We start from the raw sequence: 16,508 nt of genomic DNA on the forward strand, positions 1-16,508 counted from the left end.
TTACCCTCTGTTTCAGTAGGAAGATGGCTGCAGGATCACATCAAAGCTCAGTGGGCTCCCAGCTGATCCCCAGGCAGCTCCCCGCCACCCAGCCATCTGCATCAGTAGCAGCACCGGGCAGTCAAATGGCTTTCTAATTTCATTTGATCCTTAGCCAAAAGAATGCAAAAATGTTCTGAATCCACATTTGCCCTTTGGACATGGCTAGTAACACTCCCCCACACAGGAAAAAGGCTGCTTGCTGCTTCTATCGGGGAGGATGGTGGGCACGGAACGCTTGAGACTATGTAGAACTCTCACCAAACTGTCTAAAGTGTGAATAATCAAGGAGGGATAGAAGCAGAAAACCCTTTTTCTGAACTATTGGCAGCCTGCTCATGATTATGCTGTTTGCAGCCTTCCCAGTGAGAACTGCAGTGTACAGCAGTTCTCTACGCTACCCATTAATGCCAAACAAGTTCCCACATTCAAAGTTTACTTCAAACTATCAGAACAGAGAACACTTATTTGGTGCTCGGGGATGGTTTGTGGTTTTCTGGAAATGTCATGAGAATCCTCTGCCGAGAATGCCCACTGCTGCTCGACAGTACACCGTGTGTTCCAAACCCATTTTCATCACCTGCAGCCCACCATGGGCTGTGGTACCATCCCTGGACAACCACAGCACAGCACAGCACTCAGTCTTTTTCAGAGAGCTCTTCCAAAGGCACGGGGCTTAACCTGCCTGATGCTCAGCACAGCCCTCTTCTTCCATAAAAACCTGCGCTGGAAACGGAACAAAAAGATAAAAGGTACAATTTTCTTTAGACTGATGAAATTATTGGAAGCAGTGTTTCTAAAGACGATGCTCTGAAAATAAACCTTCATTCCCTGATGGCAGCTGGCATTGTGCACAGCTTTTTATTGTTTCTCTTTGCTTTTTTTCCCCCTCACTCCCCAGACATTTTCTCGTGAGCAAACATTTTCAAACATAACAGAGATCATTACAGTGAGATGGCTTCCTTCTGAACTGCACCATCAGCCCTGGGACAGTGCTTCACAGGCTGAAAAGCCTTGATATACAGTTGGTACTAGCAGGTCTTGTGCCAGATTCTGGACACCACTAAACTTTGACTCTGAAGAAGCTACAGTGTGAATATTTCCCCTGAGAAAAGCTACCAGACACAACACACACACCTTAAAATTCAAGTCTGGACTTGAGTTTCAACTTCTCAAGCCCACATAAACTCCTTGATTTCGAGGTGTAGCAAGAATGTTTTGATAATCCTTCCAAGAATTTGCATATCAGCTCATTGCATCAAGCATCTCAAGAGTCACAAGTCAAGCCTCCAGGCCATACACTGCCACAGCCACTGGAGACAGAATAAAAGGAAGTATGGCGAGGCAATGAAAACCCCAAACTTCTCCGTGTGGGTGGCACGGCATGAAAAAGTTGTTTAGAAAACTGGGCTGAGTCTTCTCTGCATAATCCAAACTGCTTATGTGCTTCAGAAAGCAGCTCTGCAGTAAAGTGGTAGTCTGGTTTCAGGCGTCAAAGGAGGACAAAATACCTACAAGTCTTTGTTTCATGTAGAATATCTAGCAGTAAAAACTTGTGACTGGGGATTTTTGGTTCCTTTTGTAATGTTAAATATTTTAACTAACTCTGGGAAAAAAATACCTGTAAGCAATTTAAATGCTCAGCTGTTACAGGGAATTAAGTGAGGAAAGCATCATCATATACAGAAATCCCAGTAGATCAAGATGGGTTTTAATATTATAAAGAAAACCTGGATCTGTAAGAGGATGGTACGTTCTCTACTTCAAGCTAGAGTTTTAGTTAAAAAAGGGAATTACAGAGAAAGCTGGAGGATGTTATTTCGCAGTCAGTCTCACAAATTATTCAATTATTTTGCATTCCACTTTGTGCTGGATACAAAGATAGCTTAGAAGAAGGAAAGAAAAAAAAAAAAAAAAAAGAAAAGGAGAAGGAATGAAACAGTTACCCAGTTCATAGGTTTTAAAAATCAAACGAAAACCTAGAAGAAATACAAAAGCAATTCAAATGTTATTCCATGAATTTTCAGTAAAAGACTGCCAACAAAATGCCTATGCAGTCAGCAAATAGAAATCTGCTTCCAAGAAGCCTACAGACAACGATAGCAGATTAGAAAGCAAATACTTTCAAAGATTCAATCTCCAATTCCAAGGCTGTTCAGCCTGGAGAAGAGGAGGCTCGGGGGAGACCTGATAGCAGCCTTTCAGTATCTGAAGCGGGGCTATAAGAAAGAAGGGGACAGACTCTTTAGAGGAGTCTGCTGTAATAGAACAAGGGAAAATGGTTTCAAACTAAAAGAGGGGAGATTTTATGTGAATGTAAGAAAGAGGTTTTTTGTTTTTGTTTTGTTTTGTTTTGTTTTTTACCATAGGGGTGATGAGGCACTGTAACAGGTCGGCCAGAGAGGTGGTGGATGTTCCATCCCTGGAGACATCCAAGGTTGGGCTGGACCAGGCTCTGAGCAACCTAATACAGCTGTAGGTGTCCCTGTTCGTTGCAGGGGAGTTGGGCTACACGACCTTTAAAGGTCCCTCCCAACTTCAGCTAATTGAATCACAGAATCTTCGAATCAACTTTCGCATCAACTTCGAGTTGGGAGGGACCTTTAAAAAATATAAATTTAAATTAATTTAATTTATAATAATTAATAAATTTAATATTTTTAAATTTATTAAATAATTATATATATAATATTTATTAAATAATATTTAATAATAATTAATAAATTAATAAATTTAAATTTATATAATTTAAAAAATATTAGCTGATACGTGCCTATCAGTTTTCAGGCAGAAAAGAAAAAACAAAGCTTTTCAGAAATCCATCCTGTATGTTTCACTACTGGAGCTTTATTTCCAGCTGCAACCATGATAATTCCAACTGAACAGTTGGATGTTTTAATGATTTTTTTTTTTTCCAAATGGACAAAAATCATTAATGCCTGGTACCAAGCAAGAGAACTTCAAATGAAAAAAAGACAATTTTTACTGAAGCCCTACATATATGGATAAAGGATAGCGCTTTAAACCATCTCACTTTTCGTATTTGTAGCCTACGCTATTATAGCCAAATCAATGCTGTACATAAATATTATTCTTAATTTTTTCATGTTTGCATTTCTTGTCAGCAGAATGAGACAACAATTTTCAGAGTCTCTATGTTATCCTTCTTCATCTTTTGGACGCACACGCTGAGATATCCCATGGCTTTCAAGAATCAAGGCTTTGTGGTAAATTTCTGTCAAAAATGCAGAGATTCCTGGCACAAACACAAGTTTATTGTTGACTTCAGGAAGCTGAGATTTTACTTGAGGTTTCTTAACTTAGCCTGAGTGTGTCAACAAAATTAATTGCTGCTTCTGAAAAATTAGGCTTTCTAAAAAATGAAGACAGGTAATTATCACAGAAAGGGTTTTCTTTCCTACTTCATCTCTCCATTTTCTTGATGAGAATTCTTCACACTAGGTAAAAAGCTTATCATGTGAAGAAATCAGGTAACAGTTGCTTAGATTATCATACTGAGAGCTGGCCGCTTAACTAATCCCTATTTGCTTTTACTGCATTGTTCATACAATTTATCCTGTATTACACACACAAGAAACAGGATGCTGGGGCACTTACCTTCCTCCTCTATTTGGCCAAGTCCTGTACTTCACGTGAATCTCATTCTGCCATGATGAGTCAAATTTTCTATGAAATCCTTTTAATGAGCTAACGATACCTATCCCAAATCACAGGTGTGACAACGAAATTCAGCCACTGAATCCCGCCACTAAAATAATCTATACAAAATATTGGAAAGGGGAGTTTTCAAAAACTTGAGCAAAATTTCATTATACTGACCACTCCACAGGGAAATCTTTCAGATCACTTTTCCTAATCTGTACTCCAATTCCTTAAACTCACCCCAAAAGAAGGTCACCCTTCTCTCTTGTCAAGTTTAATGAGCTCATTCCCCTCCTGTTGCATACAACTTAGACTACACTGAGCATAGATTCAAAGTTATTTGATTCTTCTGAAACAGAAAACTCTTACCCAAGCACCCAAGAATAATTGTAATGGGATTTTTAGTTCCCTTCTCATTCCTCTCTCGATTGCCAGATGCAGCAACAGAATTGCATCTGTGGATTTCTCCTCTGGTTCATTTAATATAGCTTTTTGTCTGGAGACCAACCAAGTCCTGGCCACAGCATCTTGCAGCTCATGAACACAACAAGGTCAGGCTCCAGTCAATAAATTGTCAGGTAGTTAGCACTTCTTTAACATCAGCAGGAATGGCACAACATGCGCATTTAGAGATGGACAAAATCTTCACAGCCAAGGGCTGAAGCAGTGTCAGAGTTTACCAAAAGGAGGAATTAAAGAGAGAAAAGCAAAAGCACTACTCAACGTGGGTGTGCAGAAATGTTTCACTGGCGATTGGTGGTCAATCATTCACACTGGCATCATAATTTAGCAATGAAATGTGGCCTACGGATCCTACAGGGAATTGTTTTATTGGCATCTAAATGTGCACACTATGTCTTCTTGAAGTATTAAAAACTCCATCAGAAAGAGCAGTCGTTTGGAGGGCTGCCAAGGCAGTTCAGCAGTTTGTACTAGTGCTTCTCCATATATTATTCCTACATTTCAATAGGGTAAAGCATCTTAGTGCTGAGGTCAGCTTCTGCTTCTTTGAAGGTGGAGTTCCTCTTTTCCACATTCACAATATACTCTTCAGAGGTACTGTCCATCCAGGTAAGACTAGAAGAAGGTACTGAACAATGCTATACTGCAAATCACATGAATACTTAAGTATTACAGAAGCTGGGGGAAGCCTGGCCTTCTCCTGTATCAATTTTTTGTCTTGGTTACATAATGCAGACTTCTTTCCGCTTAATTTAAAAAAATTGGAATAAATAAGTATTTGACAGGAAGACAGTCTAAGCAGAGAGATCAAGATAATCATTTGAAGATATTATTTACTAATAGCTAACTTCAGTTTATTAAATTCCTTCAGAGAAACTAGGGAAAGTACAGCATCCCAATTTGGCTTTCTGAAAACTACACAGATTTCAAGACACATCCTCATGCACCACAGTAACAAGTTTGGTATGCCTGGGGTATTTTGCCATTTGTTGTTCCTTTACTTTGATTTTCCTTTTTCCATTTCTCACCTTTTCTCTCACTTTAAGTACACTCTATAAATTCTGAGCTGAAGTAGGAGCTATTCAGAAATTTCTCTTATTTTTCCATACTTTTCAATGCCCCTTCCCAGGGCAAAGAATAAATCTCTGTGAACAAAGTCTCATTCATTCTTTGATCTCAGCATCCATCAAGACTGCAGATAGCTTATTAAACCTGTATCAAGCAAACAAACAGCTTATCTCAGGGCCATTTTATTGTCCTGCTTGCCCCTCAGGCTATTTCAGCATTGCTCATTTGAGGAGGACTTGACCAACCAGCTCTAAGCCAGCCTCATTGTGAAGGCGTTCTCTCTCTGACTTTTTTCTCCCAACTTCCTCCTCCAGCCCAGCCTTGCACAAGAAGACAATGAGCAACAGTACTGATAGCACTCTCACTAAAACAGATTAACAACCACAAATCTGTCTCAAAGTGGGAGGATGAAAGAACTGATAGCAGATACCTGGTTCAACAGCTAAGGCACCTAAAAGCAAAGCATGCCTGTGAATCCATTTATTTTACTCCACAAATAGTGAGCAGCCCAAGAGCTCCTTAAGTGGGGCTGCAAGACAGAGTCTCACATCAAGTAGGGATGCCTCTTGAGGTCACGCAGAGATCCCTTACGCCTTGATGACAACAAGCCTTGCCAGTGCAGATCTTGTGAATGTGACTGATAGTTTCTCTTAAGTTTAGCTAGCTTCATTAAGATCATATCTTAGATTCACTGTAAGCTTTGCTAGCTTTGCCAAAATCATTTTAGACTGATTGTGCACATACAATTCCTTAGGTATAAACTACTGACAAAGCCTGGGACTACAAGTGAATCCAGCTGCACTTAGGCTCCTTCCCTCCGTGGTTCAAGGGTTTTAGAAAGCAAGGGGTTCCACTTTGAACATCGTGACTCAGTGGGAAGGTCTCCTGTATGTGTGTATTTAATCTTAACATCTATAATCAAGTGCATACAGCCATCTCAAATCTTGTGAAGTCACTGTTAAATCACTACATTATATCTATATTGTACCAATAAACATATTCCTGCTTCTCTCTCATTAGTGAAGTGTATAATGTAGCTGTTTCCAAATATGATACTTGTGTGTCCACACTAACGTGCAGTCAAACAGAAACCTCAGTGAGGAAATAGCCATTACCAGGGTACCAGCCATCTCTTAACCCATCTGGAGGCTGCCACATCTGCACCAGTGTAGACTCAACCATGCCAGCTCAAACCACAGGTGCCAAACTTCTTCCTCTCCATCCAGTGGTCTCATTATGGGAGGCAACTGAGTTGGCAGGCTGAACAGTCAGTGAGTCAGGACTAAAGCCCTCGGCTCAGACCTCGACACACATAGCGTGTAGATCCTTGTAGCTCCATTATAAATTATCCACGCCCTTCACCGTTTCATCTTCCCTGCGATTCTTCTATAGGCACCATCCTTACTCACTAATAAAAGAAAATTTGTTTTTTTTTTTTTAATACGCTTCACTATCAATATCGACTCTTAAAAAACATAAATTCTCAGAGCACTTTTTTGCCTGGGCTGTGAGCCATTCTCCTGGTAATGGCAAATGAGGGGTGTGCCCTAAGCTCAGCAGGTCCTTTTTCAAATGGAAAAGGCTTCACTGCTCCTTTATCACCACAAAAAAAGAAAAAAAAAAAACAAAAAAACAAAAAAACACATAAAAAGCAGAAGAGGCACTAACAGTCAAAACACCAAACAACTGCCAGCAGATCCTGATGCAGGAAAAGAGTAGCTTTGATGGACTGTCCTCCTCGTACAGACAGCCTGGGTAAGCTGTAAAGAATTGAGGACACCTTCGTGAACCACAGCACAAAGGACTGAAAGGTCAAAGTAGTAAATAATTTCACTTAACAGAATGCATTTGGCTTTATATTTCTAATATTACTTCCCAAGACAAAAGTTATTCTGAACACACAGGGTGACAAAATAGGAGTCCATTCTCTTGACAATTGCTCTGTCAGAGACCTGGAAATGAGAAATGATGCTCTGAGAAACCATTTGTCTTCCTAACTCTCCTTTAATCTCTTCCAGTCCAGTTTTTCTGGATGAGTTCCGAGTCTCCGTTCTTCTGCATGACACACGCGAAACCAGGTATTTGGGAACCAATGCGCCAACACAGTGCAGCCACAGTGAATGGCGAGTCTCTCCAAGGGGTGGGAGAGTTTTTTACATGCTCTGTTTTAATTTCACCTGTTGAGATTATCCTACCCCAGCCTGACCTACACACGTATATAGAAAACATCTCTATTAACTTCTATTAATCTCCTCATAAGTGAATCCATCTTTTTCAACTTGAAAATGAATTAATCTTCCTATTCCACACAGTCCAACGTGTCATCCACTCGGTGCATTTTCTGGTCAGTTAAACCAATAATACAAATGCACTTTTCAATCTCTTAGGCTAAAGGCCAAAGCTAAAATTCCTAGCTTTACGTACACCAAGGGTAGAACTTTTTACATCAGCTCTTATCCTGTTCTGAATACAATAAACTCAAACGGCATAAAATCCTACTACGTATTCTCAGAAAACAAGCTGCAACTCCTCAGGGCAAAACACCTGCGCATTTGTATTTCCTCTTGTGTGACCTTGCATATACTTCCTCTTCCCCACTTCTGGTAATTAGTAACAGACCTGGGAGAGCAGGGAGGAAGGTGAAGACAGAAAAACAGGAATTCTGCCAACTTCTGATTTGAAAAAAAAAACATTCTCTTCTTAATTCTGGCAAAGTTTGCATCAGTTTACTTGCATTCTGCAGCTGTAGCTATCACCAACCTCGTTTATAAGGGAAAACTGTCAGAGTATGCAAAAGTAATTCCAAAGCTAAAAGGCAGGAACGCTTCAGCCTCTGTCTTCCGGATTTTCACGTCTGTTGGCAGTTTCTGTAATTGAAGCAGCAGATTCAAAACTCAGTGCCACAAAATATATAATGAGGGGTAACAGTACGGTAGTTTATTAGGTTAAAAGGAAACCTGCAACTATTTTGTTCAGCAAACATAGCCTGAAAGTAAAAATAATACCGTGGGAACAAAAATAAATATGTATTAGTTTGTTTTTCTCCTTGTAAATAAACACCCAGGTGCATAGGAAACTGCATATTTCAGCTCATCAGGGAGCATGCAAGGGTCAATGAAAGGACTTTGGGCTCCTTCCTCTCTAAACAGTTCACAGGCTGGTCTCCGAATTTTACTAGAGCCTAGGGAATATATAGTTTTGTTCCTGTTCAGATAGGAAGAGAGCCAGTCATACCCAAAGCACTGCTGTAAGGACTGTAAGAAATAACACCAAAATGGCAGGCAGGCAGGCAGGCATCAGCACAACCACAGCATCACCAGTGCAGAAGAAAAACTTGTGTCTGTGTGATTACTTGTGGCAGAACCTATCAGCTTCAGGTCCAGAATCTGCCCCTGAAAATAAATATAAATTGGTCTGATTGTGAGGGAAGTACCCAGGGCAAACATTTTCAATTGCCTCTTTGAGCAAATTGAATTGTGCCTATTGGCAATATCTATCACCTAGAGAAAGGGATGCTTCTTTGCTCCAGACAAGACAGATGTGCAGTTTAAACCTCTCAGTCACCAAAATGTCCTTCCTACCTAGCTGCCAGGCAAACTAGTCAGCTTTGCATGAAGACCTGAGGATATGATGTTCTGTACAACCTCCCTGGTATTTAAAATAACAAAATGCAGCTTCCACTTACAATTATGCTGAGTAGATAGCCAGGTTTTGCTTAACTTTTGCATGCCATTTCTGCTACCTAACTCCTCTTCAAATCCAAAATTGTAGAAATTTACTCACATTTTGGGCTCTTTGATGTATTCATTTTGGTTATTTTTCTGTTCATTGGAAAGGTATTTTTAATCCTGTAGAGTCCGACTCCATCCTGAAGAGGAAAATATTATAAACAGATTATAAGCAGCATGCATTCAAATAAATTACATGTTTAAATGTGTCAGTTAAATTATAATGCTCAATTAGACAGCTAATTATGTTGAAAATGCAGTTGTGTGCATAAACTGATGGCCACTCCCCCAGCCTGCCTGGCTGCTTCTATTCACACATTGTCCCTTTCTAGGTTTTATCTTTCAAATATCACCCGGTGGAAGGTTTACATAAGTGCAGTCATACACTGCTCCACTGTTACTCCATTTAAAAAAATCATTTCAAATCCTATTCAGCATTCCCACTGAGCTGTGCTACCTGCCATCAGAACTTTAGGGCCGGCAGGGTGGGATGTGTGGGGCAGGTGCCCAGATTTGTAGGGGTCATGTTCCCTAAGGCCTTTCCCTCTGTCCATGAAGTCTCATTTTTAATTACCCTCACCACGTCATTTTAAAAGCATACAATCCATTTGTTTTTAATTTACGTGCACACATGAGTTTTACAATGACCTTTTGAGTTAACAAAGAAGCTGTGCATGAAACCATAACGGCAACATTTACGTCTATAAAGCACTGCATTGAAATTGCACTGTGCTCATTAATACTAGATAGGACCTGGAAACCAAACAGGAGAGAGACTCTGCAAGAGTAAATGAATCAAAATTTGATTTAAGGATAATACCTGGTATGACAAAACAGATCCACATATGCATTTGTGACATATACACAGTCATTATACAAGAGAGACCTTTTAAGATATATTGTCTCTGATTCACCCTTCATTTAATTTCTATAAGTTTACTGTGTGTATTAGGATCATCCAAACTAACTGAAGCATTTACACGGCAAAATCCAAGCTCTCATAAAGGGTGACTTCTGTGAATAGCTAAATGACTTGTTTGGTGCTTCCAGGCTGTGCCATATCTCATTTCTTACAATACGAAAGGGATCATTAGTAAAGTTCATCAGTATCACTATGTTTGAAATTTCAGCAAAATAAAGACAGCATGAAACTACCAAGCAGAAAAATCAGCTCCACTGCAGCATACCAGTAGCACTTCAGACAGCTCTGCTATTCAGTTCTCATGCTTAGATGACACAGAAAAAATTAATGCTGAAAAAACAAACAAACAAACAAACAAACAAACACCATAAGCCTGACCATTTTCTTGTCGTTCGATATTTCTTCCAAATGGCCACGACTATACATTACATTTTAAGGCCTGAAAAAATTATGATAGTTTCTCCATGCTGTCAAGCCACGTATGCCAGAATTATTTGTAAAATTGTTCTCAGTCAGTCTATATCTCACAATAATCCATGTGAGACCTGCCAGTAGAGGAAAAACCAACAAAAACAACCCTGTGACTGTAGGTCTCAGCATACGTGGCAGCAAAACTGAGCTTCTTGCAATATCAAAATCAACGTGGATAAGTACTGCAAATGACACATGAGCCATGGCCTTGACAATACAACAGACAAAAATGATCTATTGTACTCTGCCTTTTTTATTTATTACCTGTTTATTACCATTCAAGAAGGAAAGCATTCATAATTATGCTCTCAGGCAGCTCCTCTGAAATACCTCTGAAATCAGGGGATTCCAGGGCGTGTTTTTATGGCACGAACTAAAAATTATCAAATTGCACTTTGAAAATAAAAATGCTGCTTAAACCCTCTTCCAAAAATTTTTGTTGAAATCCACGTATCGGTGTCTGACACATCACTTCAAACCAGTAGCCGTGGCACAACAGACTATTGGAAATACACAGAAACGAGGTTTGCACTTATCATTCAGCTCTAGGTCTCTGAGCAGCGCCGGCCTGCCAAGGCACAGAGTGACACTGAGAGGGGATACAAAGTGCTTAAAGATTTTTAAAGGTTCTTATAACTGTCACTAAGCTCGGTGCTCCACAACAGATTGAAAAATGTGAGAGGCTTTCCAGCTGAAGTCACGTGGGTGTTAAAGAGGATTAACATGAACAGCCAACTAGCAATTGCCAATTTCTTTCTTTCTAGTTTTTTAATCCTCCTTTCTTTATATCTTGCAATAAAACATTTCTTGCCTCCTATTCTATATATTTTCCCCTCTTGGAATAATGCATAAAGGAAGCTGGAAGCCATTTAATAGATGCATCTAGCACAACCAAATTCTGCACTATAGACTCTGCGGATGCAGACTGCGCAGTAAATCGCACTCAAAGCAGAGAGTATTAAATCACAGAACTACTGGAACAACTCAGGGTCACAACTGCTCATTTACACAATTCAGCTGCTGTATGCTTATCTCTGCATTCCCTCCAGCCCCCAGTGCGTATATCAACAAAACCTGTTCAGTCAGAAAAACACCTTTTGCTTTGCATCCAAAGCCATTTCAGACAGAAATAGAATTGAAATGTTTTGGATGAATCAAACCAAACTGCAGTCTTCACAGGGTAGAGCAATCATCACAGGGTGTCACCACCTCAGAAGGAGAAGGGATGTTGTGCCACCTCGTCCTAATAGCTGGGCTGCTTTCACCTCCACCTCCACCTTAGAAACATGAGTGACATCATGGCGTGGTCTAGCCCTGTAAACATCTTCCAAACACAGCACAGTGGAAAAAAGTGGGTCCAGAGTACTGTGGATAATACTGAGCCAACTGCATTCATCTTTTTCCTCTAGAAACATTTCTTTTGACCAACAGGTCCTTTCTGGTTACCTCATTAACTACTGTACATCAGATTAAGGCCACCCCTTCATTGAGTCTCCCAAGAAAGAGAGCTGCAACAGCCGCAGGCCCAAGGGTTCTTGATGCAGAAGAGCTGCATCTTGATGCATCTGAGTTGACACTTTATTAATGGCCCCCACCATGAATTTGCACAACCACTTTTCAGCTATCCTTCCACTCCGGAGAAAAAAGGTATATTCTTTATTGTTATCCGAAATTTTTCTTTTGTTTTAGACCATATGGTCAAGAAACAACCAACCAACCAACCCCTCTACCTTCATGCCTCTCCCCCAAAAAATCCCACAACCATTCTCCTTTTTAAATTCTTCCAGATTCACTTTAGAGTGAATTTTTCAAGGTTGTACCTTTCAACAACTTTAAAGAAATAGATTTAAAAAAAAAAAAAAAAACAGTGAACCCTGATCTTCCTGATTTCTAACTCAGGATTATATTTTCCATTAAGGTTGTTGAATAGAATTCAGAAGAGCAATTTGGCATGTACACGCACTAAAACATTTCAACATTTCTCTTTTAAATTCCTTGGGAAGCAGTGGTCAGATTTAAATGCCAAGATGAGGAAGATAAATTTCTGAATGAGACCTCTGAGAGACAGGTTATAGTGAGTTTTAACTGTTATGCCTAGTGTTCTCCAGGTGGAAAAGAATCCAAACGGTAAAGCAGACCCCCGGTTCTCTTACATTGTTCATTTAGGTCAGAAACCTTTGTAATGCTTAAATATTTTAAATTAATTCCCCTAGAAAAACATCCTATGATCTCTATTCACCTTTTTTTTGTAAAACTCTCTTGAAGTACAAAGTTGGCTGAGCCCATACAAGCTGCAGTGGGGAACAAGTGGAACATCAGTATGGTGAGAGATTGACTGCACCACTGGACTGATCCTCCAGTGCAGCACCTTCCCTTGTGTCCTTTTGTGAGTGAAAGAGATGGCCCAAAATGGGGGTAGTTTAGATGACAAAACAAATGAGCATGATAATTTTCCACCGTATTTGCTTTCTTATAATTCATATAGTCTTCATTCAATTATCTTAAACCAGATTAATCTACATACCAGACTTCAACAAGGACAAAATACCCTTCAAGAGATACCTGTTAATAGTATTTAAGGCATTAACTGTCTGAATTCTATTCAGTCCTCTGAGAGGTCTTTAGCTCTTACTTATTTGGGTAGAGGTTTCTAGATATAAGTAAGACAACTTCAGCAGAAGGCTTGATCATCTTTTAAAATACATATTGAATGGCAAATAGCAATTTCTTTAAAAAAGAAAACAACACAGATTCAAACACATTTAATGGATCACAATAATGTAAGGGAGAAAATCTGGCCAATCTTCATTCTAAAATAAACAGCATTTGTACACTGAAATTGCTAACTCCATTGTTAGACCCAGCATATAGGTAATGAAAAATGTGAAACATAGAGAAGCCAAATTAAGATGAAGAAAGATTCACGTCCTCCTCATGTTCTCCTGAGGGGACACAGAGGAAGTTCCATAAGTACATTCTTGCATCCAGTTGTTGAAAGAAACGTGTGTTAGCTGCACAACCTCTGTCATGAACCATCAAGAAAATGCGAACATTATACTATAAACCACCTTCAGTGCAAAATTAACTCTACCAACTGGCAGTAGTAATCAGAAACACAGTAAATTCATGTATCACACCACACAAGCAGCACAGAAGAAAAAAGGAAGCAACTGTGCACATTTACTTTTTGCACAGCAGTGCAGAAAGAAATGCATAGCCAAGCTTATGTGATTTAACTACACTTATTCCAGAATCTCATCCAGACAATCCCTGACCAACCTCAGCATCTAACCACAGAGACACTGACAGTACTGATCATTTTATTTTTACAAAGCTATCAAGTAATTTCTATTGCTTTAAAGAGAAAACAGTCTACCCTCCTTTGCTTCTTGGATGCAGCATACCCATTATCAATATGAAGTCTGTCCTTCCATACTTTTCATCATAATCTTATGCTTTTGATATCATTGTTTGCTGTGGAAATCATTACAGATTAGTGAATTATAACTTTCAGATTGAGCTTTTTACTTAGGTTAGAATACGTCAAGTTTTCTAAAGTAGGCCTTGGTAATTTTTGCAAAATTTCCCCCCTTGTGAGTAATGAACAAGAGGGAATTTTTCACACCGCTTTTCCACCAAGAGAACAATTCATAGCCTCCAAATGACTGCAGACAACAGGTCCGGAGAATCCCGTTTTCACCATTAGCTTACATTCACACTTCCCCTTTCTTGTAGCTAACATCACAGGTCTCACTGCTTATCCAGTGCCTCCTAAGCTTAGCTTTAATCTGATTGATAGCCATATTTCAGTGGGATTTAGGCTGTAAGCCCTTCAATGCATGCTTTGGGTCTTTAATTTACACGTGGACACCCACCTACACAACAGAAATGCCTCAGACTGCTTGAACAGGGACAGGCAAGGGCATCTTCTCATCTGGGATATTCATGCTTCTGTGGCTGCTCTGGTTCCACCATCCACGCCAGTTCATTTTAGGCAGGCACCTCTCCAGTCTGCAGTATAAACACATCAACAGACTCAATCCACTCTCGAAACTCAGCTGGATCCATCACAATGGAAATAAACTCACACGGTACAACATGCTTCTTCTAGTTTTATTGTTAGACCAGAACCAGCCTTCCTCGTAGCGTATGAAGCTGAACAAGAATATTTTCACTTAGGCAGAACTGTTGCGTTCAGTTGCAGGGAGACAAATGACCACCAAAACACTTGCTGGTCTCTGCTTCTTCTCCAAATATTGTTAGATGTGCAAAACTTACTCTTTAGACTGTTGTAATTCCTGTACTTATTGCAGGACACTGTACAACAAGGTTTTCCATCACAACTACATCAGCTGGCATTGGAAGGCAGAATAAATCACTGTCAGCCCAAACAAAGATAGCAAAATCTCTGGCATAGAAACAGATTCACTAACAGCTGAGTAGTTTTGCAAGCTTAGCTTATGTCATTTGTCATTTTTGGTACAATGCAAACACTCTGCACCTCTGCTAGGCAGCTCCTCCACCTTGACTATGTTAACACCGTGACATATGCTAGCGTACGTTTCCATAGCTATTCCAGTGCTGGCAAGGTCAACAGGAACGTTCAGCATCTCCAACATTTCTTTTCATTTGTATCTTTTCCAGGGGGAACAGAAACCCTGCCTGGAGAAGGTGGATTCATTACAATATTTCTCTTTTCTTCTTTCAGGATGGGTCATCAGAGACAGACGGAGGTTAGCCTGGGCTCATAAAAAGATACAGAACATGCAGAGCGTGCTGCAAGAACTGTCTCATATTCACCCCTTGCCCTGTTCTAAGTTAATATGAAAACTATGCATGATTAATCTTTTAAAAAATTGGAAAAGATAATGCCTAAGGCATCTCTAATCAACTTGCTTGGCGAAGTACATACAGTTCTGCTGTAGTTCTGCACAGCAAATAAGCTACATAGAATTTTAATACAGCAATTACCGCCTGCCACTTCAAGATAATGATTACTTACCAACCCATTTAAGATGCTTGTGTATGTGCATCAGCAAGAGGGATAAATTATGGGCTCCTTCAGCTGAGGAGGCAGCAGACGGGTTTTTACTAGACAGACTACCCCATAGCACTCCAGCAGGGTAAAAGAAGCCATCTAGGTGAGGCAAATTTACAGCAGAGTGTATTTGCTACTATGCCCCTCTGCAATGCTCCAGGGTCAAATACTGGCAGCATCATAAAAACAACAAACAGGACCACCCATCCAAGTTACAACCCCCAGCATTAAAATAAAGCCAGTAGTACACCAAATATCCCTACACAGGCACATTTGGGAGCAGAAAAAAACACTGACAAATGAGGAAACAGCATTAGGAAAAATGACAAAGAGGATTGTGAGTACACTCCTGTTCCAAAAGGAGCTTAAAAAAAAAAAAGAAAAAAAAGCATAATTTTCCACTCCCTTGCCCCTTGCTTGTCTCTCTGACCTGTTCCTGAGCTTCTCTGCTTTTCAGACACATCCATATAACCCTTCTGGGCCATAAAAGGCTCTCACAACAAAAGGTGGTGTAGTTCCTCTGCTTATCTAGCATTACACAGCCCAGCTTTAAACCAAGTGCAGCCAGATGGAGAGTCAGAGGTCACTGGTTATTTTTAAGCTCCATCTATCTAGGAAAAGCTTTTTCTATGGACGTTAACTATCAGCTAAGTAACTGTGTGTACTCTAGTGCATGTCAAGATAATATTGTGCTAGATCCAAGCTACAACAAGCTTCTCTCTATCAACACAAGAGTAATACTATGTGCTATGATGATACAGCAATGGACAAAATTTTTCAGAATCTTGGTTAAGGCAGAAAAATGCAAGAAGCTGCCCCTGGAGAGCAAAAATATACATTATTGCCCATGTAAGTATGGCTGTGTGCAATTTGCTCATACTTGGGACTAGCAGACCCTGGAAACATAAAAAGAAACACATAAGAAATAAGTTATTACTGCCCCCACCCATTGAAGCAGTCAGCTTTCAAAAACAGCCCAGCTTTGTAATGGGTTTCACAACAGTGCGTAGAGTTATTCAGAAATACGAGAGGTGATGATGAGAAGCACTGTAACGCATCAGACAATTGCGGAATTTCTCACCACAAAGGACAGATGCTGAGATAAATTTCTTGTCAT

Source organism: Tetrao urogallus (assembly GCF_951394365.1).
Source record: "Tetrao urogallus genome assembly, chromosome: 4".
Lineage (NCBI taxonomy): Eukaryota > Metazoa > Chordata > Aves > Galliformes > Phasianidae > Tetrao > Tetrao urogallus.